The 26636-nt window shown below is 46.1% G+C and overlaps 1 protein-coding gene and 1 long non-coding RNA gene across 3 annotated transcripts in view; one reads left to right on the forward strand and one right to left on the reverse strand.

Moving 5' to 3' along the window:
• Positions 1-1082: 1082 nt before the first annotated feature.
• On the reverse strand, positions 1083-21225 carry LOC140410433 (uncharacterized). The gene is made up of 2 exons (XR_011940647.1): positions 21117-21225; positions 1083-1462 (listed from the first exon to the last, which is right to left on the reverse strand). It is a non-coding gene; the product is annotated as an uncharacterized lncRNA (long non-coding RNA).
• Positions 21201-26636, forward strand: part of tbce (tubulin folding cofactor E) — a 90059-nt gene continuing 84623 nt past the window's right edge. For both annotated transcript variants that reach the window (XM_072498499.1, XM_072498500.1), the window contains exon 1: positions 21201-21318. The gene's annotated coding sequence lies outside the window, so the exon portion shown is untranslated. The remainder of the gene's footprint in view (positions 21319-26636) is intronic.

Below are 26636 nucleotides of genomic sequence, written 5' to 3' on the forward strand. Positions count from 1 at the left end.
CAATTTATGAGTTCAAAGCATGGCGTTAGAGTGTATTTGACTGCAGTGGGCCTGTTTTTTAAAAGGATTCTGTTTTGCAGGTCCTAGGAGCTTTTAGCAGCTGGAAGGTGAAATTGACAGAGGAATGTGTTTTTCAGTCTGGGCTAATGCACTATGGTTTGACGGGGGGGCAGTCTCTGGGGACTATTGTGCTTTCAGTCCCTGAACAAAATTTCATTTGTTTTTCAGCTTGGGAAGATGATGTAAGTGCTGGGTGGAGCTAAGAGAGAGATTTGTTTTGAGAGAGCTTTTGAAGAGGTCTAAGACAGAATCTACAAGTAAAGGCAGTTTTCTTTCCAAGCAGGATAGTTTTTAAAAGAGGAGTAATAATATTTTAAAGCAGAGCAGTCTTATCTGAAGACAGGGAAGAGGCTGAAACGACCCAGGTGAAGCAACTATTTGAAGATATTCAGCCAGAGTCTGAAGGGATTCTAACTGGGGCCCAAATCGATTCTGCAAAGCAAGTATTACTCTATGCCCTGCTGATTTGAGAACTGTATGTTTCTTTTGTTGTTTAATGGGAAATTGAGTGGCAGAATTAAGGACGTAATTGTATGCTGTTCTTCTTGGGCATGAAGTTATAGAGTTTAATAATGTATTCATAATAAAGTTTTGTTTTAAAGTATCAAAGCCCTATTTATTTCATGCAATCACTCCTGGAGTGAATTTTTTCTTCCCGCACAGTCTTACAAAATAAACTAAAATATAGGGGAGTCGGTCCAGTATCCTAGCCACCGTTGGGGTCTGGTCTGAGATCATTAACAATAGCGGAGCAATGAATATTGGGGATGTGCAAGAGGAGTAATGGAGGAGCACAGAGATCTGAGAGTTGTAACGCTGGAAGAGGTTACAGAGATGCAAAGTATTTTAGTTGAATGTAAGAGGGTGACCTACACTTTGCCTGCAACTGGGAGCCCATATGTGGAAAAAGGCCAAGTTCCCTTTGCGGAGTACGGATAAATGTCACACTGCAGTGGCAGATAACCAGTAAGTACCCAGAATGAAACAACTGACCCAGATATCAATCCAACTCAAAGCAACAGTTACATCAGCATATTGAAGCACTTTATTATAGCCTATTCATAACTTGAGGTAGCTTGATGCTGCAAGTGCACTAGGTAAACTATACATCTTCAAACTGCCCCTGACAGTGCTGCGTTCCCTCAATATTGTATTGGGCTTGTCGGTGTAGATTTTGTTTCAGGGGTGGAACTTGAATTTTCCAAAGTATTCTTCATGACAAATCCACTTTATTTCCTTCTTCTCATTTGCAGTCTAAATGTACTTCTCCTTGTTCAGTCCACCAGGGATGCTTGATGAGATGCCTCTGTGTACTTTGCTTATCATCATTGATGGTTGGCTGTTATTTTCCCTTCGGGACATCTTTCTGAGTATATTATCCTGTCATTATGTGGTGCGTGTCCTAATGGTGTAAAAAAATATGAAGTTAATTATCTTGGGTTGTATTACGTGAACCAGAAATGTCAGTTTGCACCAGACTTGAACTACATCTTTGAGATATTGTCATCCCTTTGCTCAAGGTTTAAGTCTGAATGATCAAATGAAAGAGGATTATTTATTAAAAATGACAGCTACCTATTGACTGTTAAAGCTAGAGTGATTTTCAGGTTATATCCGAGTGAGGAAAGCAGTTCTAGTTTGGTTTTCTTTTGGTCTGGATAACTACTGTCAAATATTTATTGGATTTCTGTCACCAAAGGATGTGTGAGGGTCATGTATTCCATCTCTTTCCCTCCCACCTTGGCCAGTCATGATATTGTTGTTGTGCTCCTTGACCCTGCACAGTTCAGCAGGTATTCTGAGGAGTATTTCCTGAATTAACTGCATGCATCTTGTGTTTAAAAAAAAAAAATCATCCCCATGCCCCTTCACGATTCGCCATCCTCCTTCATGACTGTCATCATCTGTGAGTCTGACTCTGTCTTCAGATGCACGTGCTCACCCCCACACCCACAAACCAATTCACTGCCCACACACCACCCAGTGCGTACACTTAGGGAGATGATGGTAATGTCACTGGACAAGTAATCCATAGGAATTGAGTCAGAGGTGGACAGGGTGGTGAAGAAGGCATTCGTCATGCTTGGTTTCATTGGCCAGAACATTGAATACCGGATTTGGGACGTCTTGCTGAAGTTGTACAAGACATTGGTAAGACCGCAGAAAAGATTTACTCGGATGCTACCGGGACTTGATGGTTTGGGTTATAAGGAGAGGCTGGATAGTCTAGGACTTTTTTCCCTGGAGTGTAGGAGGCTTAGGGGTGAACTTATAGAGGTCTACAAAATAATGAGGGGCATAGATAAGGTAGATAGTCAACATCTTTTCCCAAAGGCAGGGGGTTCTAAAACTAGAGGTTTAAGGTGAGGGGGAGAGATACAAAAGGGTCCAGAGGGGCAATATTTTCACACAGAGGGTGATTAGTGTCTGGAACGAGCTGCCAGAGGCAGTGGTAGAGGTGGGTACAATTTTGTCTTATTAAATGGGAAAGATGGGTATAGAGGGAGTATGGGCCAAATGCGGGCAATTGGGACTGGCTTAGTGGTAAAAACTGGGTGGCATGGACAAGTTGGGCTGAAGGGCCTGGTTTCATGCTGTAAACCTCTATGACACCATGACTAGGCTCATGCCCTGGGGGCAAAGGTTCAAATCCTATCCTGGCAGCTGGTAGAATTTGAGTTTAATTTATTTTTAAAATCTGCAATTAAAATGGTGATCGTGAAGCTGTCATTGATTGTCATAAAAACCCATCTGGTTGTCCGGGCAAGAAATCTGCCATCCTTACCTGGTCTGGTCTGCATGTGTTTTACCCTTAATTGCTCTCAAAGGAAATTTGGGATGGGTAACAAATGCTGGTGCCCCCATCCCAATGAACAGACACACATTTCAGGAGCCTGTAAGAGGCCATGTGGATGTTCCCAGATGTGGAGTCTTGATAGCAAATTGCTGAATACTCACTTGTTATTCCAAAGTGCTGCTCTTTGGCTCACTCTGGCTCACTTGGCTCGCTCCGCTATCTCTGAAATCTCCTTGGTGTCCTGCACTTCCGTATAAACCAACCCAGGAAAACAGCTGACACAGCACCCAAAACAACTCCAAAGTGACCCTGCTCTATGAAAACGAGGAGTTAAGACCGCTCTCTGCCTGAAGAAGTTGATAAGCACAGCACCATTCTGTTGGACAGAAGCGGGAGTGGAGAAATATAAAAGACATGAAAACCTGAAGGTGAAATGTAACTGTTGAGAGCTCCATCTTAGGTACACTCCTGGCCCTGCACATACACTCGATGTCAAGCACCCTGTATGCACGTGTTTTTGTCAGAAAATCACAGAGGAAAGCTTCTTCCATTTTCTAGCTACTGGCAAGAGGAAAATGGATTGTTTTGTTACAAGTAAGAGATGAGGCAGCTGGGGTTTGAGTGGTTTAATCTGCAAATCACTTTTTAACATTAAACTAGCTTAAATAATGTATGTGCTTTAGGTTTTTGGAGTGGGACTATGAGCCCCCAACTCTCTCACACTCATGTGAGTGTGCTACTCAATGAACCATAGTTGACTTTGCGATAATGCACTAAATGCCTTCACAAAGATGTAAAACTTCCCACCAGCTCTGTTCAGACTTGCGTCTGAATTTGAAGAAAACGTGGCAAATAACCTGATTTCACTTCATTAATTTTTCAATGGAAAAATTAGTTTTTTAGTCCTCACAATCTCTATTTGCAAGACTCTCAAATTTACCCAAGATTGGGTTTGTGGCTTGGTCTTTGATTCCACTTTATTTCTTTGGTGCATCCCAGAGATACCCAGGTTCCTTTCACAAGGACCTTCACTCCGCTCGACCGTTGATCCTTGTCCTTGTTAACCTACACTGATTTCTGATTGAGCAACAATTTGATTTTAAGGTTCTCATCCTTGTTTCCAAATGTGTCCATGCTGCTCCGCTATCTCTGAAATCTCCTTCAGCATCTCCTGAGATCTCTGCGCTCCTCCAATTCAGGTCTCCAACAGGTTCCTAGTTTTAATCACTCTACCACTGGCGGCCGTGCCTTTAGGTGCCACGGCCATACACTCTCGACCAGGATTTTTCAAAGTGTGGGTCGTGACCCACGGGTGGATGTCGGGAGGGGTGCGGAGCGGTCGGGAGGGGCGCGGAGTGTTCGGTCGTGCCATTCCCGGAGAACCGCCCAACGACCACTACCGGTTTTTAAATTGGCAATGGCTGCCGCCTTTTAAATAAAAGTAAATAAGACTGTGTGGAGTCTTCCAGCCAGAAGTGGCAGCAGTGAGCAGGTCACACGCCCTGCACATACACTCGATGTAAAGCACCCTGCATGTACGTGCTTTTGGCAGCAAATCATGGAGGATATCTTCTTCCATTTTCTAGTTGCTGGCAAGAGGACTGGGAAAATGGATCGTTTTGTGACAAGTAAGTTGGCCAGAGACACAAACACGTGCAGTGTACCTACTGGGCAGGATCTCAACAGAATCTGCTGAGAGATCTGGCAAGGACAGAGCAGTGCTAGTGTTCACTCGGTACAGAGCTCCAGGGCCTCCAAAGAAGAAACTGCTCAGGAACAAAGCAGTATAAAAATGATTTCTTTAGGTATGGTTTTGTCAATTGTGCCAATACAGATAAGGATGTAAAGCCCATGTGTGTATATGCAGGGAAGTACTGGCAAATGAGAGAAGTCATTCTCTCATTTGCCACACGGCAGCACGGTGGCACAAGTGGATAACACTGTGGCTTCACAGCGCCAGAGTCCCAGGTTTGATTCCCCGCTGGGTCACTGTCTGTGCGGAGTCTGCACATCCTCCCAGTGTGTGCCCTCTGGGTGCTCCGGTTTCCTCCCACAGTCCAAAGGCATGCAGGTTAGGTGGATTGGCCATGATAAATTGCCCTTAGTGACCAAAAAGGATAGGAGGGGTTATTGGATTACGGGGATAGGGTGGAAGTGAGGGCTTAAGTGGGTCGGTGCAGGCTCGATGGGCCGAATGACCTCCTTCTGCACTGTATTTCTATGTTCTATGTTAAGTTTCAGATTTTGAAAGAGAAGTGGTGGGTGAAATATTCCTTTTGAGATTGAGATCCCAGATTCAGTTATTAACTCACAGCTGCCTCCAAATTACTGCTGTACCTGACCTGTGATATCACATTAAAAATACGTCAAAAGCCCATGATGCTGTCAGAATTCTGGAGTAGCATCTCCCAGGAGTATCCAGTGCTGAGTAAAATAAGTATTTTGTTGCTGTTGTTTCCACAATGACCTACATGTGCGAGGTTGGACTTTCCGTTTTCATAAGATGAAGACGGCACAAAGGAACTGGCTGAACTCTGCACCTGTTCTGAGCATTGCCCTCTTCTCCTTTGAACCTGATTAGAGTGAGGTCACGAGGACCAAGCAGGTTCTCTCTTTCGCATTAAAGGTAAGTGAATGTTGGTGTGTCGAGAAGGTTGGCTGACGTGGGTCCAGAAGATTGGCCGGTTGGCAAAAGTGGGTGCTGGAATTTTTTTTTAGAAAACACTGCTGTAGACTCCTCCCTAGAACATCGCCACCTCTTCCTTAAGATGTGCCTCAAAACCTAGGGGCACGTCCTACTATCTCCTTATGTGGGTTAATGTCAGTTCCTGTCTGCTAACGCTCCTATGGAGTGCTGGCTATGTGCACTATGATAAAGACACTATATTGATGTAAGTTGATGTTTGAAAAAGTATTGTATACCTGATAACCTGGTCTTACTGAAGCACAGCATTCCCATACATAATGGTCGCTTCACAATACTGTAACACTCCCACTGGAGTGCAGTTCCTACAGGGATGTTTTACAACACATTCAGCTAAGATAGATTTGAAGGACCGATGCACGCTAATGTTGGTGATGCTGAGGTTATCATCATGTCAGCTATGGTTCAGTGGATAGCGCACTTGCTTCTGTGGCAGTGGTTCCAGTTTGAGTCCCACGCCACGGATCTGAGCACTTTTTCCAGGCTGATCGCTCCACTGCAGTACAGAGGGAGGCTGCAGTGTCAGCAGTGCCTTTTTGCACATGAGACATTAAACTGAGACTTTGGAGGTGGACATAAACCATCCCACAGCACTATATGAAGAAATGTAGGGTAATTCTCCCTGATGTCTGTGGTGATATACATCACTGTAAGTACGCAAAGGGTAATGTACATACACTACACCTAGCTAGACACTAGAGGGAACACCAGAGACATGACACACAGACAGTCAACCAATAGTCAACCCCGATAAGAAATAATCATAGGTTTGTCCCGGGGAAAATAGATGGGGGATTTAGAGCTTGGCAGAGAGCTGGGATTGTGCAACTGAGGGATCTGTTCTTAGACGGGACGTTTGCGAGTCTGGGAGCGCTGACGGAAAAATATGGGTTGCCCCAAGGGAATGCATTTCGGTACATGCAACTGAGGGCTTTTGCGAGACAACAGGTGAGGGAATTCCTGCAGCTCCCGAAGCAGGAGATTCAGGATAGAGTGATCTCGGGGACATGGGTGGGGGATGGTAGGGTGTCGGATATATACAGGGAAATGAGAGACGAGGGGGAGATCATGGTGGATGAGCTGAAGGGAAAATGGGAAGAAGAGCTGGGGGAAGAGATTGAAGAGGGGCTGTGGGCAGATGCCCTACGTAGGGTAAACTCTTCGTCCTCGTGCGCCAGGCCTAGCCTGATACAATTCAAGGTTTTGCACAGGGCGCATATGACCGGAGCAAGGCTCAGTAAATTTTTCGGGGTAGAGGATAGGTGTGGGAGATGCTCGAGGAGCCCACATGTTTTGGTCATGCCCGGCACTGCAGGGGTTCTGGGTGGGGGTGGTGAATGTGCTTTCGAAGGTGGTGGGGGTCCGGGTCGAGCCAAGCTGGCGGTTGGCTATATTTGGGGTTGCAGAAGAGCCGGGAGTGCAGGAGGCGAGAGAGGCTGATGTTTTGGCCTTTGCGTCCCTAGTAGCCCGGCGAAGGATATTGCTTATGTGGAAGGAAGCCAAACCCCCAGGCGTGGAGACCTGGATAAACGACATGGCAGGGTTTATAAAACTAGAACGGATAAAGTTTGTACTAAGGGGTTCGGCTCAGGGGTGCACCAGGCGGTGGCAACCGTTCATTAACTACCTCGCAGAACGATAAAGGAAATGGGAAGGCGGTAGCAGCAACCCGGGGGGGGGGGGGGGGCTCAGGTGGGTCCTCAGGGGTGGTTTTTGTATAGATATTTGTACTTGGTTATGTATACTGGATTGTTTGATTTTATTATTTGGGAGAGTTATTATTTTTGCTATGGCAGTTGCCATTTAGTTTATATATTATTTATCTATTTGTTAAAAAACGGTCACTGTTATTTATATTGTTTTATTGTTGTAAAAAGGAAAAACCTTTGTATGGTTTTGTTTGGCCGAAAAATTTGAATAAAATATATATTTTTTTAAAAATAGTTCAATAAACGTGTTGAAGCTATCTCCAAGTCTGAACCTTCCTTTGTCAGAGTGCACATCAAGGAAGCAGCTTATGCTACGTCAAGAGCATAACAAAACATGGTACCAGTGAGTAACTGTTAAATCCATATAGTTTCAACTCAGCGAACAGTGACAACCAGCAACAAAAGTCAGGCAAGATGATGTTCGGGATTCCGATTCCACAGCTGCTCCAGTACCAAAGCAATCTCAGTGACAACTGGCGTTGGTTCCAGCAGAGATTCGAGATCTACCTGGTAACGTGCGACCTAGATGGCGTGGCGGATGCAGAGAAAATAAAGCTTCTACTTACCAGAAACAGCTGAAATCTTCCAGACCTTCAAATACTCAAAGGGGCAAAACGAGAGCAACTTCCAGGCAGTCCTGGACAAATTCCAAGAATTCTGCGAGGAACATGCAAGAAGAAAAGGTAAAAGAGAGCGCCAAAACTCACCGCGAGGTAGGCTTGCAGCAACGAGCGGCAGTTTTGAATTGCAGCCATCTTGGAAAAGGTGCTGCACATGCGCAGTTGTGAAAAAGGCCCCAAGTAAAGGAACATCGATCTGCGCATGCACAATCGCTTCCTACGCACTACGTCACAAGCGTCATGACGTCAGAGGCCCCGGACCACGCCCACCTAAAAGGGAAATGTCCCAAACACACAAAAAAATAAATTTAAAGCCTCAAAACCAGATTCTTTCACCTGGAACGACAGCACAATGCCTGAAATTCGACCAGTAGCTGAAAGTAACCTCCGCAGAACCCTGCAACAAGCAGTTAGCACCGCCCAAAAGGATGATACAGTCCTTGAAGACTATGACTCAGACCTTGAATTCTTCTTTGGACATCGTGAGCCCAATGCCAGCTCCGACACAAAACGTGATGATATGTCTTGGAAGACAACGACTCAGACGAAGCTTTCACCTTGGGAGGTGGCTACCCCAGCACCAAATCCGAACCTCAATTAGACATGTTGCTCATTGACGACCCCGACGACGAGTTCTTCGGATTGGGGAATCTTCCGCCCAGCATATACGACATCCCGACTCGTGAGTGCAGGATGATGCTGCGGCCTGACACCAAGAGACAGAGAGCGGTACAAGTCCACAGAGAGCGGCCTGCTGCCACACAGAGAGTGGTCCACACACCGCAAAGGGCTCCTGACTCCACACAGAGAGTGGTCCACACACCACAAAGGGTCCCAGCCTCAACACAGACAGCGATGAAAGACTCCACAGTGAGACAACTGCATGTCTCCACACAAGAAGTGACTCCAGTGACACAAGCCTCCACAGCGAGCTCGTGGACGGACTCTACGATAGAAGCAACGCTAGACTCCAGAGCGCAGTCCTTGCATGAACAAGAAGTGATGACAGTCTCCACCCCAGACCAATGCACGATTCCACACAGGGAACGCTGCAAGACTCCACAGAGGGAGTGACACAAGCTTCCACAGCGAGCTCGTGGACAGCCTCCAAGATAGCAGCAATGCAAGACTCCAAAGCGCAGTCCTTACATGAACAAGACCATGAGGGTCTACCAACCTCCTCTAGCAACCAGCAGCAGACATTGCAAGTCTGCCACACTCAAGTGAACAACAGAAAGACTATGACAGTCTGCCATGCTCAATTGTACAGCAAGCAGACTATGACAGTCCAGCCAGATTATTTGAGCCACCAGAAGACTCTGATGGTCTACCCAGCTGAAGTGAACGACAAGAAGACACTGAGGCTCTACGCACTGTATGTGAGACAAGTGACGACGGCATCCCATTTCCCATACCAGATGTGCAACGTGACAGACCTCAGCTAGAATGTACTGAGACACTCGACAATCACAGTGATTGTGAGACTACTGGTGACACCACGTTACTTCAAACCTCATTCGCTCGAGCCTCTCCACAAGCAAATTCCTGAACGTTTTGACTCCAGACGGGGAGCATCACGAAACTTCAGAAGATTCAAGTGAACCTGAAATGACTCCGGATGTGGAGCATCAAGAAACCTCAGCTGACTCAAGTGAACCTGCATTGATTCCAGACTGGGAGCGACAAAAAACCAAAGCTGATTCAGGTGCACCAGAAAGGGCTCCAGACGGGGAGCATCGACAAGCCAAAACTGACTCAGGTGAAACAGACCAGACTCCAGACGGGGAGCATCGACAAGCCAAAGCTGATTCAAGTAAGCCGGACATGACTCCAGACGGGGAGCGCCACAAACTCAGTGATGACACGCTCAAGGAGACAGCAGATGCCACAAAGCACGCTGACGCGAGTAACTGTGTGAAGGACTCGTATTATCCACAGAGTGTGGTCCTTGAGCGCAGCAAAAACGGTATCAAAACCAACCACAACAACAACAACAACAAAGACAGTAGCAAGAAGCGTGCCGTCGACAACAAGCACAACAAAAACAACACCAATGGAACTACGACTGGTACGACATGGTACAACTCTGCAAATGAGGGACACTGTTACTGCTTAGCTCAGCACAATGACATACCATGGCAGGACGATGCACCTTACCAATTCACGTTTGCTGCACTACCAACAGGCAACCTGGCTTTCAGGACAAATGCCATCAAGAATTACCACCACAAGCATCGAGAGAAAAAAAAGAGTCCAAATCCGACAACGAAATGATTTGACCACTTCTTGGTTCCTTCAGCAGAGGGACACTGATGGTGTTTACAATGCAATGCCACCATCAACATCACCAACTCACCAACCAAACAAGAAAGCCACTCGACCATAATAGTTAATGAACTTTGGACTCAGGCATATGATTTGGACTTATTGTTTAATGATCACTGTTATAACTTGTACAGAGTATCACTCATCTACCTAGTTTGTTCAATTTTCTTAATGTACAGAAAATATGTAACACAAAAAAAGGAGGGATGTGGTGATATACATCACTTTAAGTACACAAAGGGTTAATGTACATACACTACTCCTAGCTAGACACTAGAGGGAACACCAGAGACATGACACACAGACAGTCAACCAATAGGTCAGTAAGATCGGACACGACCAATGGGCAGTCACGATACACATAGAGGTGACACTACCACAGGAGGGCATTGCACCAACCCATATAAAAGGACACATCACACATGATCTTCCTCTTTCCAGTGGAGAATCTCAGTGAGCACAGACACAGGGTTGATTGAAACACATCACACCCACCACATGGATTGTAGCAGACTGGTTAGTTAGTCTGAGTAGCTATAGCAGGATTAACAGGAGAGTCAAATCCAAGTAGGAGAATCGTTAACAGTTTAATAAATGTGTTAAAGCTATCTCCAAGTCTGAACCTTCCTTTGTCAGAGTGCACATCAAGGAAGCAGCTTATGCTACGTCAAGAGCATAACAAAAGAATGTCCTGGGTCAACATTCAGCCAAATTAATAAAAAATAGATTATTTATTCATTTTCACGTTGTTGGTGCAGAGCTGCCAACCTTTCCCAACAGAAATCAGTATTCCAGATTCCAAAAATCAGTCTTTTGGCAGTAAAATCGGTATTTTCATTTCAAAGAAAAAATGCCCGCCAATCTGAAGTACATCTTTACACTTTTATTGCAGAAATCTAACACACAAATGGAAAATGCAAACCCAATGCTTTTACATATACAGCATCTCAATGCACAACCGTGTTAAGGATCACTTGACATGCATGCTTTTGTAAGGGCCCCGAAGAATCCAGCACGAGTTTTAAGGATACAAAATAATAACGTTTATTTACTATAACAATATATACATAACAGTAGCAGTAACTTCCCTTGCTACCTTCTCCTTCCTCCTGGTTCCTGGACTGGCCAGCTTATTTATAGTAGGAGTTTCTCCGCCCCCCTCATTGGGGAAGTTCATACTCCCATAGGATTGTGGGATAGTAATTAGTCCCCAGCCAATCGTCAGTAGGCAGGTTATAACACATGCGCTGTATAGTAGTGCGCGGTGTGGAGATGAGGGGGGGCGGGGCCTCTGCACGGGGCCCTGTCTTCCAGCTGCCATCGCCAAAGAAACTAATCGAATTTTGGGATTACTGCGGCTTGCCAATCAGCTCCTCTTCCCACCTACCCCCCCCCCCCCTCCCGACACCACAAAGCCAGCCACCTCTTTACGGGGAGCTAGCTGGCAGCGCTGTTGGGGGAACATTGCTGTGCACAAATTGGCTGCGCTAGTTCCTACATTACAACAGTGACTCCACTTCAAAATGTACTTTATTGGCTACAAAGGTCATGAAAGGCACTCTACAAAGCAGATTTAAAGCATTGTTGCCTTCAAAGTGATGCTGGCATTTAAAGAGTTCATTTTGAGCCTCGGCCAGCTGATTGCCAACACTGGGAGTTCCCAGCGAGACTGGAATGAAGGCCATTGTATCATGAAGGATTCCCAGTAAATTCCAGTTGGAATTTGATTTCCAAAAAGTGCTTCGTTGCAAAATGACACTTTGAAGAAATATCAACCATTTAAAATCAACCGGACCTGCCTCAATTGACTTTGTCCAGAATCATCCTCTCATCAGTTAGAAAATGATATGGTACACCATTCAGCCCATTGTGCACATGCTGGCTCTATGACAATGCTAATCTAATAAGTCCCAATCCTTCTACTCTTTTCCCCAAAGCCTTGCTATTTTTATTTGCAAATGCTTATCCATTTATCATCTAAATTTACTATTGAATCTGCTTCCATCACCCTTTCAGCCAGTGCATTTCAGACCAGATAGTGATTAGCACTGCTGCCTCACAGCTCCAGGGTCAATTCCGGCCCTAGATGACTGTCTGTGTGGAGCCTGCACGTTCTCCCCGTGTCTACGTGGATTTCCTCCGGGTGCTCCGGTTTCCTCCCACAGTCTAAAGATGTGCAGGTTAGGTGGATTGGCCATGCTAAATTGCCCCTTAGTGTCCAAAAGGTTAGGTGGAGTTATGTGGATAGAGTAGGAGCCTGACCCTCGGTGCGATGCCCTTTTAGAAAATCGGTGCAGACCCAATGGGCTGAATGGCCTCCTACATTGTAGGGATTCTATCACAATAAAATTCTCATCTCATCCCTGGTTCCTTTGCCACGTACCTTTAATCAGTGTGCTCTGGTTACTGACCCTCCTGTCGGTGGAGTGTCAGCCCACATTCTGTGCTGGGTTCCTGACTCTGAGCCTAGTTGATACTTATATACTGTAATTTACACACATTTGGTCTTTCCTTTCCTAGAACTATTGCTGTCAAACTGCACATTTTAAATTACTGTAAAATAGTTAAGATTCTCAATAACAGATAACCTGCAGTACAACCATAGCTGGACAGATGTCAGATTGGGTCCTTATGACATTTGAGATTTCCCAGTTTGATTAGAGTGAAGTGAGGTTTAACCTGCTACGGTTGGTAAAGTTCCCAGGTGGATGTATGCTTGTTTGCTCAGAGTGTCTGATGTTAGCAACATATTTTGCTGGACATCATTTAGTCTCCAGTCTGCACAGTTCTGAACAATCCTACTCCCTCCTTCTCTAACTTCACAAAACTCTGCTGAACTGGCAGCATAACTCAATGCTGCCCCTTCTCGAACAGTAGAATTCTTACCGTGCAGAAGGAGGCCATTCGGCCCATCGAGTCTGCACCAACCATTCGAGAGTCCAACCCACACAGATCCAATCCCTGCTCTATCCCTGTAACCCCACCTAACCTTTGGACGCTTTGGGGCAATTTAGCATTTTAATGGGAGGAATTTAGTGGGAGGAAACCCACGCAGACACAGAGAGAACGTGCAAACGCCACACAGCCACCGGAGGTCGGAATCGAACCAGGGTCCCTGCCGCTGTGAGGCAGCAGTGCTAACCAATGTGCCACCCCGCAGTATTTCACTTCTGTTAAGGATTATGTTCAGAGTAAGTAACAACAGAAAGAATGCCACTTGATTTTGCTGGGGCCACAATTGCAGTTCAAGACAGTGTGACAGATTTGTGTTGGGCTTATGATAATGAGGAATGTGGAGCAAAGATGTGTAAATGGAATTGATTAGCCACGAGTGATGGAACAGGCTCGAGAGGCTGAACGACATCCGCCTGCTCCTATATAATCAGAAATGTGATGTGGGCAGCACGGTGGTTAGCATTGCTGCCTACGGCACTGAGGATCCGGGTTCGAATCCCGGCCCCGGGTCACTGTCCGTGTGGAGTTTGCACATTCTCCCCGTGCCTGCGTGGGTTTCACCCCACAACCCAAAAAATGTGCAGGGTAGGCGGATTGGCCACACTAAATTGCCCCTTAATTGGAAAAAATAATTGGGCCCTCTAAATGTATTTAAAAAAAAGAAATGTGATGTAGCCATTAATAAATCCAATAGGGAATTCAGGATAAACCTCTTTATCCAGAGAGTGGTTACAGTGTGTGGAATGCACTACCACAAGGAGCAGTTGAGGGTGAATAGCATAGATGCACTTGAAAGAAGGCTGGAAAAGTGCATGAGGGAGATTGGAAAGAAATAAAAGGTGCTGATAGCGTGAGTGGAAGAGGGATTCGGAGGAGGCTCGTGTGGAGCACAAATACTGGCATGGATGTGGAGCCGAATGGCCCGTTTCTCGTCCCTCCATCTTTTTATTTAGTTTTTCTCATTTCCTTTCACCCTCTGCCCACTCAGTCTCTCTCCACGCTGAACACTCTGACAGGCAATGAGCTGCTGTTAGGACACATCTGGCTGGTAATGTCATTGGCCATTTACACTTCTCTTGGTACAGTCCTACAGAATTCCTGGTCTGTGAATTGTATTATTCCACTCAAGAATTCCCACGAGTAAGAATCCAAAGAGCAATGTGGAATATTTTGGCGTGCAGCAAGTGACAAGAGTTATCACATTTCTGGTGATTTGAATAAGTGCAGTCTGTTACAAAAATAAAAACAGGGACACTATGTAAGCAACAGGAAGTTTCCGTAATCTATCATCCATCTTGCTTGCAATCTTCAGGGATTGCGTTCTACAAGAAACCCAGACATGTTACAGGGCTTTCATTCCTGCCATCTGCAGCAGCTGGGACTGTCTGACAGGTCTGAGTATTGGCTGTTACTGTCACCTGCTGGATGGATTGGGTATTGCCTGTGTGACGAGGAAATAATAAGGAAAGATTGTTTACTTATAGAATATTGTATCTGTGAGGATTTATTGGTGTTGATAGTTGTTAAGATGTTTACTGTGAGTTTATAAAGTGTTAACTGGTTTCATAAATAAACACTGTTTTAATTTAAAAGTACTGTAGATCTCTATTGCATCACACCTGTAAAATAGGCCTGTGGGTTCCCCATAACCACAATCTATTAAAAGTTGTGGGTCAGGTGAACTCCATGATACACTTTGGGATTCTCTAAACCCTAGCCCATACCACCATGCTAAATTGCTCCTTAATTGGAAATAATTAGATCATGGCTGCTCTGTATCTAAATTCCACCTACTGGCCTTGATACCCTTAATATGCATTTACTAAAAATGTACTCCGTGTTGAAATTTTTAATTGATCTGCAGCCTCAACACTTTTGCAAGGGGTTGCAGAGTGCCAGATTGCAACCACCCGCTGTTTGAAGACGTGCTTCCTGCCATTACCCCTGAAGAGCACTAATTTTAAGGTTACCTTCCCTTGTTCTGTATTTCCCCCAGCAGAGGAAATCATTTCTATTTACCCCTATTGAGTCCTTTAAACATCTTCAACACTTCAATTAGTTCACCCCCTTAATCACCTCTTACAATTTACTGATCAGGGCCGAGAAGTACAATACAATGGATTGAAAGAGGCTGTTCAGTACCGATTCTGGGTTTATTAGTTATAGTTGGCTCTTTGGAAGAATCACACTAAACAGAATTCTCAATCCCATTAAAAGGATGATTAGAATTGACAGATTCTATACAAAAAAACTATTTCCTCTGATGGGGGCATCAAAGAAGGAAGCGTAACCTTAAAATTAGACTGTGGTGTCAAAATTAATCAGCGTGATGTCAAGAAGCACTGTTTCTTTTTTAAAAAAATATTTTCATTCTCCATTTTCACATTTTCTTCAGAATTTACGCCCCAACACACAGTAAACGGTAACGAATGCAATGTCAATCCCCTTATTAACAACAACGATCCTATCCTCCCACCAACCCCCAAACAACAGCCCACCTGACAACATAAGCATCAAATAAAACAAGCCCTCCCGAGGTGGGAAAAATAAAGGAATCAGGAATCGCCTATGGTCACCACTGACATATATAGTCCACCCCCCCCCGACCCAACCCAACCCCCCCCCCCCCCCCCACCACCCCGTTTCGTTAGAGAGAACAATGTTAAGAGGTGACTTAATTGAGGCATACAAGATGATCAGAGGATTGGATAGGGTGGACAGTGAGAGCCTTTTTCCTCGGATGGTGATGTCTAGCACGAGGGGACATAGCTTTAAGTTGAGGGGAGATAGATATAAGACAGATGTCAGAGGTAGGTTCTTTACTCAGAGAGTAGTAAGGGTGTGGAATGCCCTGCCTGCAACAGTAGTGGACTCGCCAACACTAAGGGCATTCAAATGGTCATTGGATAGACATATGGACGATAAGGGAATAGTGTAGATGGGCTTTAGAGTGGTTTCACAGGTCGGCGCAACATTGAGGGCCGAAGGGCCTATAATGCGCTGTTATGTCCTAACCTCAGTTCCTTCCCCCAACTTTTCACCCCGGCTAGACTCACCGGAACCTGTTCTACCAGGCTCCGATGGCCGCAGTCCCTCCCCCCACCTCACTCCCATTCACTGGCCGGCTTAAACCGGCCAGCGTGGAGGCCCCCGCCCAGGTCTCCTTCCCCCTTGCCCGGTCCCAGGAAAACCAAGAAATCACCTTCAGCACACAACCCCAACATACACACCCAAGCTCCAAAGAACCATCATTGCAAATGAAAGTCCCAACTGTTCCCTTGTCCAAATATAGTGTCAACTCATTTAGTACATACACCAACACACAGTGAAAAAATAAAGTTACATGAGGCTACATCGGTACACGACCCACTCTCAGTCCCATTTCTCAATTCTGCAGTCCATCTGCCTTCGCAAACCCCTCCGCCGCTTCGGACGTCCCAAAGTAAAAGTACTTGGATTCGTAGGTCACCCTCAACTTAGCTGGATATACTATGCCGCACTGCACCTTGCTGATGTACAGTGCCTTCTCCACCCGGCTGAAGGCCGCTCGCCAGCTCCACCATAAAGTCCTGGTATATGCGTATACCAGCTCCAGCCCACTGCACCACCCGCTTCTGCTCTGCCCAGTACAGGACTTTCTCCTTCAAGCTAAACCTACGGAAAAACACAGTTACTACTCTTGGCGGCTCACTCGCCTTTGGTACAGGCCTCCATGACCGATGAGCCCGATCCAGCTCATATCGCGAGGGATCGTCCCCCTCCCCCAATAGCTTTGCCAACATCATGGCAAAATACTCCGTCGGCCTCGGGCCTTGCACCCCTTCGGTCAGACCCACAATTCTCAGATTCTGCTGCCTGGATCTGTTTTCCAGGTTGTCCATTTTGGCTCGCAGACCCTTGTTGGTCTCGATCACCTTCCGCAGCTCCTTCCCCATCGAGGTGAGTTGATCACTGTGCTGCGATAATGCCTCTTCCACTTCCTTCAGTGTCTCACCTTGCTCCCACACCTCCGCCGCTGCGCTTGATACCGCCACCCTCACCAGGGCAATCGCCTCCTCCACCAGCACTTTCAATACCGCCCCCATCTCCTTCTTCATCGCTTGCTTGTGCTTTGTGAACTGTTTTTCAAGTTCCACGGCCATCACCTTGGTCATTTCTTCTGCTGTGAGCAATGTGGCCTCGCCTGGTGCTCCAGCCTCCGCTTTCCTTACAGTTCCTGCGCTGACTTTTCCACTCACTGGCGGACTTTTATTAACCCCCTTTTTCACGGCTGTTTTTTCCCCCAAACTTGGACATTTCTCCTCCCTGTCCCTTCTTACAGCTTTTTCAGCCTCCGTTGCCCATGGGCCCGGGCGTTAAAACCCCAAAATTTCTATTTCCGAGCGGGAGCTCTCCAGTGTGCGGCTGCCTCCCACCCGCTGCCACCGGAAGTCCAAGAAGCACTTTTTCATGAGAGGCATGAAATAAGCCCATAAGGTATAGAAACAGAATTAAGCCATTCAGCCCATTCAGTGACTTGGCCTCCACAGCCTTCTGTGGGAGTGAATTCTACAGATTCACCACCCTCTGGCTGAAGAAATTCCTCCTCATCTCAGTTTTAAAGGATCGTCCCTTCAGTCTGAGGCTGTGCCCTCGGGTTCTACTCTTTCCTACTAGTGGGAACATCCTTTCCATGTTCATTGTATCCAGGCCTCTCAGTATTCTGTAAGTTTCAATAAGATCCCCCCCTCATCCTTCTAAACTCCATCGAGTACAGGCCCAGAGTCCTCAACCGCTTCTCATATGACAAGCTCTTTATTCCCGGGATCATTCTTGTAAACCTTCACTGGACCCCCTACAAGGCCAGAACATCCTTCCTTAGATACGGGACCCAAAACTGCTCATAATATTTCAAATGGCGTCTGACCAGACCCTTGTATAGCCTCAGCAGTACATCCCTGCTCTTGTATTCTAGCCCCCTGGACATGAATGCTAACATTGCATTTGCCTTCCTAACTGCCTGCATGCTTACCTTAAGAGAATCCTGAACTAGGACTCTTCAGTAAGTCCCTTTATGCTTCAGATTTCCGAAGCCTTTCCCCATTTAGAAAATAGTCTATGCCTCTATTCCTACCAAATTCATAACCTCACACTTTTCCACATTGTATTCCATCTGCCACTTCTTTGCCCACTGTCCTAGCCTGTCCAAGTCCTTCTGCAGCCTTTCTGCTTCATCAACATATCTTTGTCCCTCTACATATCTTTGTATCATCTGCAAACATAGCAACAATTTTTCAATTCCTTCTTCCAGATTTATTAATGTATGCCTTGAAAAGTTGTGGTTCCAACACTAACGCCTGCGGAATACCATTAGTCACTGGTTAATACTGAGTCCTGAAAAATACACTTTTATCCCCACTCTCTGCCTTCTGCCAGTCAGCTAAACCTCTGTCTATGCCAGTACCTTTCCCCTAACACCATGGGCTCTTATCCTATTTGGCAGCCTCTTATATGGCACCTTGTCAAAGGTCTTTTGGAAAACCAAATAGATCATGTCCACTGACTCTCCAGTGCCTAACTTCCTCATTACGTCCTGAGAGAAATCTAACAGATTTGCCAGGCATGATGTCCCCTTGACAAAGCCGTGCTGACTCAGCCCGATTACACCATGCAGCTCCAAGTACTCCACAATCACAGCCTTAATAATGGACTCTAAAATCTTACCAACGACCGAAGTCAAGCTAACCGGCCTATACTTTCCCGTCACAAAAACAGAAAATACTGGACAATCTCAGCAGGTCTGACAGCATTGGTGGAGAGTCAAAGTCACTTTAAGTTCCCTAATAGAGTCTGCCTCATTACACATCACCAAGTCCAGAACGGACTGTGCCCAGTGGGCTCTACCACAAGCTGCTCAGACATTCCACAAATTCCTTTTCTTGAGATCCACTACCAACCTGATTTTCCCAGCATATTGAAGTCCCCCATGATTATTGATATTGCCTTTTTTACATGCCTTTTTTATCTCCTGATGTATTTTCTGCCCCACATCCTGACTACTGCTAGGGAGCCTGTACATAACTCCCATCAGGGTCTTTTTACCTTTGCGATTCCTCAACTCTACCCACACAGATTCTACGCCTTCTGACCCATATCGCTTCTTGCTATTGATAATTTAACGTCTTACTAACAAGGCAACCCCGCCCATTTGCCTGTCCTTTTAATAGGACACATATCCTTATTTAGATCCCAGCCCCGATTCCCTTGCAGCCATGTCTCTGTGATGCCCACATCGTACCGGCCAATTTCAATGTGCGCAACAAACTCATTTGACCTTATTTTGTATACTTCGCGCATTTAGATACAACGCCCTCAGCCCTGCGTTGTCAGCCACCCTTCTCATTGTTGTCCCCTTATCTGCTGTGCCTGAAGTTAGATTCCTGCCGCTTTTCATACTCTGTTCTATTACTTGTTCTGGAAACTTTATGAACCTCTCCTGAGCCTCCCTTCCTTTAATTCATTATTAACCTATACTTTTACCTTCACCTTTATCTTTTTCTAATTTTCCATACAACTGAACCCTCCCCAACACTATTTAGTTTGAAGCCCTATCTGCAGCCCTAATTATGTGATTCACCGGGACTCTGGTCCCAGCATGACTCCGGTGAAGACCTTCCCATTGGATCAGCTCCCTCCTTCCCCAGTACTGGTGTCAATGGCCCATGAATTCTTATTTTTTAATTTAAAGTATCCAATTCTTTTTATTTCCAATTAAGGGGCAATTTAGTGTGGCCAATTCACCTGCACATCTTTGGGTTGTGGGGGTGAGATCCATGCAGCACGGTGCCTGTTGATTGGCTGCAGTTGGCATCACTGGCTGACCTGTTGGTGGACTCTGGGTGGTATCACAGGCAGACCTGGTGGTGGACTCTGGGTGGTATCACAGGCAGACCTGGTGGTGGACTCTGGGTGGTATCACAGGCAGACCTGTTGGTGGACTCTGGGTGGTATCACAGGCAGACCTGGTGGTGGACTCTGGGTGGTATCACAGGCAGACCTGGTGGTGGACTCTGGGTGGCATCACAGGCAGACCTGTTGGTGGACTCTGGGTGGTATCACAGGCAGACCTGGTGGTGGACTCTGGGTGGTATCACAGGCAGACCTGGTGGTGGACTCTGGGTGGTATCACAGGCAGACCTGGTGGTGGACTCTGGGTGGTATCACAGGCAGACCTGGTGGTGGACTCTGGGTGGTATCACAGGCAGACCTGGTGGTGGACTTTGGGTGGTATCACAGGCAGACCTGGTGGTGGACTCTTGGTGGTATCACAGGCAGACCTGTTGGTGGACTCTGGGTGGTATCACAGGCAGACCTGTTGGTGGACTCTGGGTGGTATCACAGGCAGACCTGGTGGTGGACTCTGGGTGGTATCACAGGCAGACCTGGTGGTGGACTCTGGGTGGTATCACAGGCAGACCTGGTGGTGGACTCTGGGTGGTATCACAGGCAGACCTGGTGGTGGACTCTGGGTGGTAACACAGGCAGACCTGGTGGTGGACTCTGGGTGGTATCACAGGCAGACCTGGTGGTGGACTTTGGGTGGTATCACAGGCAGACCTGGTGGTGGACTCTTGGTGGTATCACAGGCAGACCTGTTGGTGGACTTTGGGTGGTATCACAGGCAGACCTGGTGGTGGACTCTTGGTGGTATCACAGGCAGACCTGGTGGTGGACTCTGGGTGGTATCACAGGCAGACCTGGTGGTGGACTCTGGGTGGTATCACAGGCAGACCTGGTGGTGGACTCTGGGTGGTATCACAGGCAGACCTGGTGGTGGACTCTGGGTGGTATCACAGGCAGACCTGGTGGTGGACTCTGGGTGGTATCACAAGTGGACCTACTAGTGGACTGTGGTTGGGCCTGGTTATGCTCAAACTTTGCTGCTGGTGGTTTGTGACGGCACGTACCTCCAACCGAAGGGGGCGCAGTGACTCGGCACTGCCCAGGAAGTGATGTCTCCAGTCCGTTGTCACACGGAATGTCTCCGTACCGGAAACCGCGGTGCTTGGGCTGGAGTTCCGGCGGCTGGTCGCCCTAGTGTCGGACGGAGTCTGGAGTCGGACTGAACGGACCGGTGGCGAGAAATACAGCAGCAGACACGGAGACCAGGTTCCTGTCAGCGGCTGGGCGGGCGGGAAGATTTAAAAGAAGGGAAGGGAGCGGTTATTTCCCCCGCAGCAGGGTCTGTCAGGTTTAACGGAGGCGGGTGAGGAGCCTGAGGCCTGTCCCGTTGTCTGTGGCCCTGCGGCCTGGGAGGATCCAGAGAAATGCCCCACAGGCTGAACATAAACAATGTCATTCCCCAGCCAGCGGGAGAGAGAAATGATCGCCCCCGGTGAAGGAATTGAAACAAGGGGACATAATCTCACAATTAATATTCGAGCTGGACTGTTGAGGGAGCATTTCTTCCCAGAGAGGAGTGGAAATCTGGAACTCTGCCCCACAAATTGGCTTTGGGGGGGGGGGGGGGGGGTGTAATTAGGTAAAACATGGGATTTATGGGTTTTTTTGTTGCTGGGGATTAAAGGTCACGGAACCAAGCAGGATGGATGGCGTCAAGATACAGATCAGCCATAAGCAGACCTGTGCTGGGGCAAACTTCTGGGGTTGAATGACCTCTGAGAAACATACACATGTTCTTCAGACAGTCAAACATACACATGTTCCTCAGACAGTCAAACATACACATGTTCCTCAGACAGTCAAACATACACGTTCCTCAGTCAAACATACACATGTTTCTCAGACAGTCAAACATGTATTTTTCTCCGTCAAACATACATATGTTTCTCACAGTCAAACATACGTATGTTTCTCACACAGTCAAACATTGTATGTTTCTCAGTCAAACATCTGTATGTTTCTCACACGGTCAAACATATGTATGTTTCTCACAGTCAAACATACGTACATTTCTCACAGTCAAACCTACATATGTTTGGGGCAGCACGGTAGCATAATGGTTAGCATTATGGCTTCACAGTGCCAGTGTCCCAGGTTCCCCACTTGGGTCACTGGCTGTGTGGAGTCTGCACGTTCTCCCTGTGCGTAGGTTTCCTCCGGGTGCTCCGGTTTCCTCCCACAGTCCAAAGATTAGGTGGATTGGATATGCTAAATTGCCTTTAGGTTAGATGGAGTTGCTGGGTTACGGGCATAGGGTGGAGGTGTGGGCTTGGGTGGGGTGCACTTTCCAGGAGCTGGTGTGGACTCGATGGACCGAATGGCCTCCTTTTACACTGTTGATTCTATGATCTGTTTCTCAGAAAGTCAAACGTACGCATGTTTCTCAGTCGTAGAATCTTCCTACCAAACTCCATGGGTCGCTTTCCAGACTCCAATTTGGAGTTGAAGCAACCGCACTTTAATTGTAGGCCCCAGGATTTCAGACACTCACCGTTGTCTTAAAGCTTGGCAGTGTATGTGCAACACATCAAATATCAAAGTACCGTACACAACACCAAAACCAACCGCTGAATTTAATATTGATTCTTCTCTTTGTCTCTGCCATAGTGTCAGTTTCCCTTTTCCTATATCAGACTTTTTAATCCCTTGCATGTTTTTCTATCGTTTTTCATACAACTTGCAAACCCCTCCTCTCCTCTTCCATATTTAACCCTTTAATGTTGAGGAGCCCTGCATCATCCTTTACTCATTTTCCCTTTCTACTTCTCCAAAGCCTTTAAACCAACATTTCATTATTTTCTTCTGTTCAGTTGGCATTTATCTCTTCCTCTGTGTACCTTTAGCAGGTACGTCTAGTGTTCTCTTTGTATCTTGGGGGAAAAAATTTAGAGTACCCAATTCTTTTTTTCCAATTAAGAGGCAATTTAGCGTGGCCAATCCATCTACCCGGCACATCTTTGGGTTGTTGGGGTGAGACCCACGCAGACAACGGGAGAATGCAAATTCCATACGGACAGTGACCCGGGGCCTGGATCGAACCCGGATCCTCGGCGCCGTGAGGCAGCAGTGTCAACCACCGTGCTGCCCTTGTTTTCTTCTGTTTTAATCCCATTTTCATTTGCCTCTGAATCAGAACGTTGAGAGTTGAAGCTCCACTCCAAAACTGAAGCACACAACCCAACACTCCATTGCCGTTCTGAGGGAGTGCCGTTTGATATGTTACATTGAAGTCTTATCCACCCTCTCTGGTGGACTTGAATGGCGTGTCTTTGGAGAAGAACAAGGGAGTTCTTTCCTGCGCTTCTTTTGAGTCAAATAAACTAAATGAACAAATTGGAGGATAAATTAAAAGGCAGCCCCTTAAAAGGATACTGCATCAAAGTTAACAGTCTCAAAGGAAACATACCACAAAACAACAAAACAAAATGTGATTGCAGAGGTTGATAAAACACCTCAGTCTCTGCGATGCCCACTGGCCGCAGAAGGCCTCAATTGCACTGACAGACACTGCATGCTTCCTTTCCAGACAGACAGTCACAATGGATGATCTCTTGGACTGCCCATTGCCTTGTCTTATTAATGGCCAACCAGGCCCATGATCAATGTTGATTATGAAGTCCCTCTTTTAATTCCCCATCCAGGTGTTTGGTTTCCAGTGATCCATCTGTAATATAATGAACGTCTGAATATTTCCTACCTCATTCGGGGAGGTTGTTGGAACTGTTCAGCTGTGAGAAATTAACTTTGCGCTCTTTGATCATCAGAGACAAATTTATAACTGACAAATCGCAATTCGGTAACTAGGAAAGGCAATGCCAGAATTCAAATTAAACCTGCACCTAAAAGAAATCTAAGCTTTTGGCAGTAATTGCCAGGCTGAATATAATTAACACTTTTAAAACAAAGAATAAAGGAATCAATCAAATCGCATATCACACATTTTATCAAATTTGGAAAATATTTTGCCTGTCACTTTCTCCCCTACACCGGCTGGCCATGCAAAAGGTGGTTAAAAAGAACTTGTAAGAGCACAAAACATTTGTAAAAAATTATGTCAACTGACTTGCATATATTAAGTTTCTCCCAGGGTTAGCCCTGCAGCCTCATGGCTTTGAGGTCCCAGGTTCGATCCCGGCTCTGGGTCACTGTCCGTGTGCAGTTTGCACATTCTCCCCGTGTTTGCGTGGGTTTTGCCCCCACAACCCAAAGATGTGCAGGGTAGGTGGATTGGCCACGCTAAATTGCCTCTTAATTGGAAAAAATTAATTGGGTACTCTAAATTTATATTTAAAAAAAGTTTCTCCCCCCTCCAGCGTCTAACCTCCGTCAAGGGTTTCGGGCTCAATGAACAGAACTCACTGACCAGCCTTGCACTGCTCCCAGCCCACATGGTACCTATTTCCTACCTACTTTGACCTCGCTGGGTTTGCTAGGGCACAGTAACAGTTCTTGTGCTACATGCAGAGAGTGCACCAGGGAACTACTGTCCCCCACGCTTTTGTTTAATTTAAAAAGAAGGCTCAATGCCTGGACATGCTCTTTCAGCTTGCAGAGGCTATGTCCCTGTCTATGAGTGTATATATAGGTTCGAGCAAGCATAAATGAGCCACGTTATGAACCCAAATGATAGTCTTAAATTGGTTGTTAGTGTCGTTTTTAATACAATTGGTTTATGTTCAGCAAGCATTGCTCAATCACAGAATCATATCTAATGTTAGAAATTATGTCCTGGGTTTTGGGAGCACTGGCTGGTTGGGAACTACATGTACTCTGAATATTGCGAACAGCGGAAGGGATGAGCTGTTTGAAACGATCTACCAGTCATTGGGACATATGGACTACATACGTAGCATCAAACTGGCACATTCATCTACCACAGTCCTCATTTGTGTGATGGCAGCATTCTGTTGGTAGAAAATACCACTCGTATTGCTATGTCATAGTAAAAGCTTGAAACAGCTAGCTTCACCTGTTGCTCAAACTTGTGTGATACCTTGCGCTTCCAGAGAAATTTAAAGCGCACAACGCACTTTTCAGGTCCAAAAGTGGCGGCCTTAGGCCCATTTGTGAATTTGTGCAAAATTCTTACACGCAGTTGTGGACTCAAACCTATTATCTACTTATCGGAAATATGCAAGGGTAGGAGATTAGGAGTCATACCATTGAAAATGTGTTATTTGCAGAAACCAACAAAAATGTTAGTGAGAACTGGACCAAGAGTGCAATTTCTTTGGGATACATGGTGTCATTAAAGCTGATTCAAGTGCACGAGTTGCTGAGTTCATAAATACAATGAATGCAGATTCAGACATTGGTGGTGCATCCAGATTACCATGACATAGTTATGTGGAGCAAACGTCTATGGCTTCCTTGAGTGCCACATTAGTGAATAGGCTTGCAATGTCGAATGAGCACTTCGACATGGCATTGCTCTTGATATGAAAGTTCTGTATAGTCTTTGTGAAGGTAAAGGAATCCTTCGTTGTGTACGTGGAAATTCACTTGGAACTGGTTGCAGCAACTCACTCAACCATTTGGCCAATTTGTGTTGTGCAGAATCAGTCCTGGAAAGACGGGGCATAATGGGACATCACTTGTGTGTGTCATGGGCAGCCCATACATACGTGGAGATAGTGAACCGTGAGGATGATGCCTATCATAGATTAGACAAGGCAGCTTCTTACCCTTATACAAGCCTAAAAAAACATTTTTGTAACTTGCTTTCGAGCTGGGTTGTGCAAACTTGCTTAGCAGCGGGTCCAATGGGCACACATTTGGACCCGTCGTTAAGAACAGTGTGCGTTTTATCAATATAATCGTACTTGTTGAGTATCAAAATTCCAGTCCCTTCACCAGGCTTGCAGTTGCTTATGTCTGTGTTGGTCTTGAGGCCATACAATACCACCAGTCATTCACACTGCACGTGAAAGTTGGACAAGTTAATAATAATAATCTATATTGTCACACAGGCTTATTTACTGTGAAAAGCCCCTATTTGGTATCCTGCAGTATGCACATGTGAGAGTAGTTAGGCGTGCTTTCAAGGACTCAGCGTTTTCATTGGATGCTAGTTTATGGCAGCATAGCTGAGAATAACTAGATTAGTTCAAACTCAGCAAATAATGTTAGATGTGATTCCACGATTGGACAGCATTTGCTGAACAATCCTGAGCGTGCTAAGAATTACACAAACAAGATTAAGATTATCAGTCAGACTCACAATGTAGCTCACATATGCTTACTAGAAGCTACATATATTCATATGTAGGGATTTGTCCTCTGCAAGCAGAAAGCATAAATCCAGACATTGTACCTTTTTGAATTAAACAACAGCATGGGGACAATAATTTCCTGGTGCAATTCCCCATCACAGCACCTTGAACAACCAGAGTCGATTTGCCAACCAATCAACTGTCTTTTCTCACACAGTAGGATAGTGGGGGATTCAGTGATGATAGTGACTTTGAATGTTAAGGGGCAAGATTCTCTCTTATTGGATATAGTCATTGCCTGGCACCAAAGAG

Source organism: Scyliorhinus torazame, chromosome 4 (assembly GCF_047496885.1).
Source record: "Scyliorhinus torazame isolate Kashiwa2021f chromosome 4, sScyTor2.1, whole genome shotgun sequence".
NCBI classification, from domain to species: domain Eukaryota; kingdom Metazoa; phylum Chordata; class Chondrichthyes; order Carcharhiniformes; family Scyliorhinidae; genus Scyliorhinus; species Scyliorhinus torazame.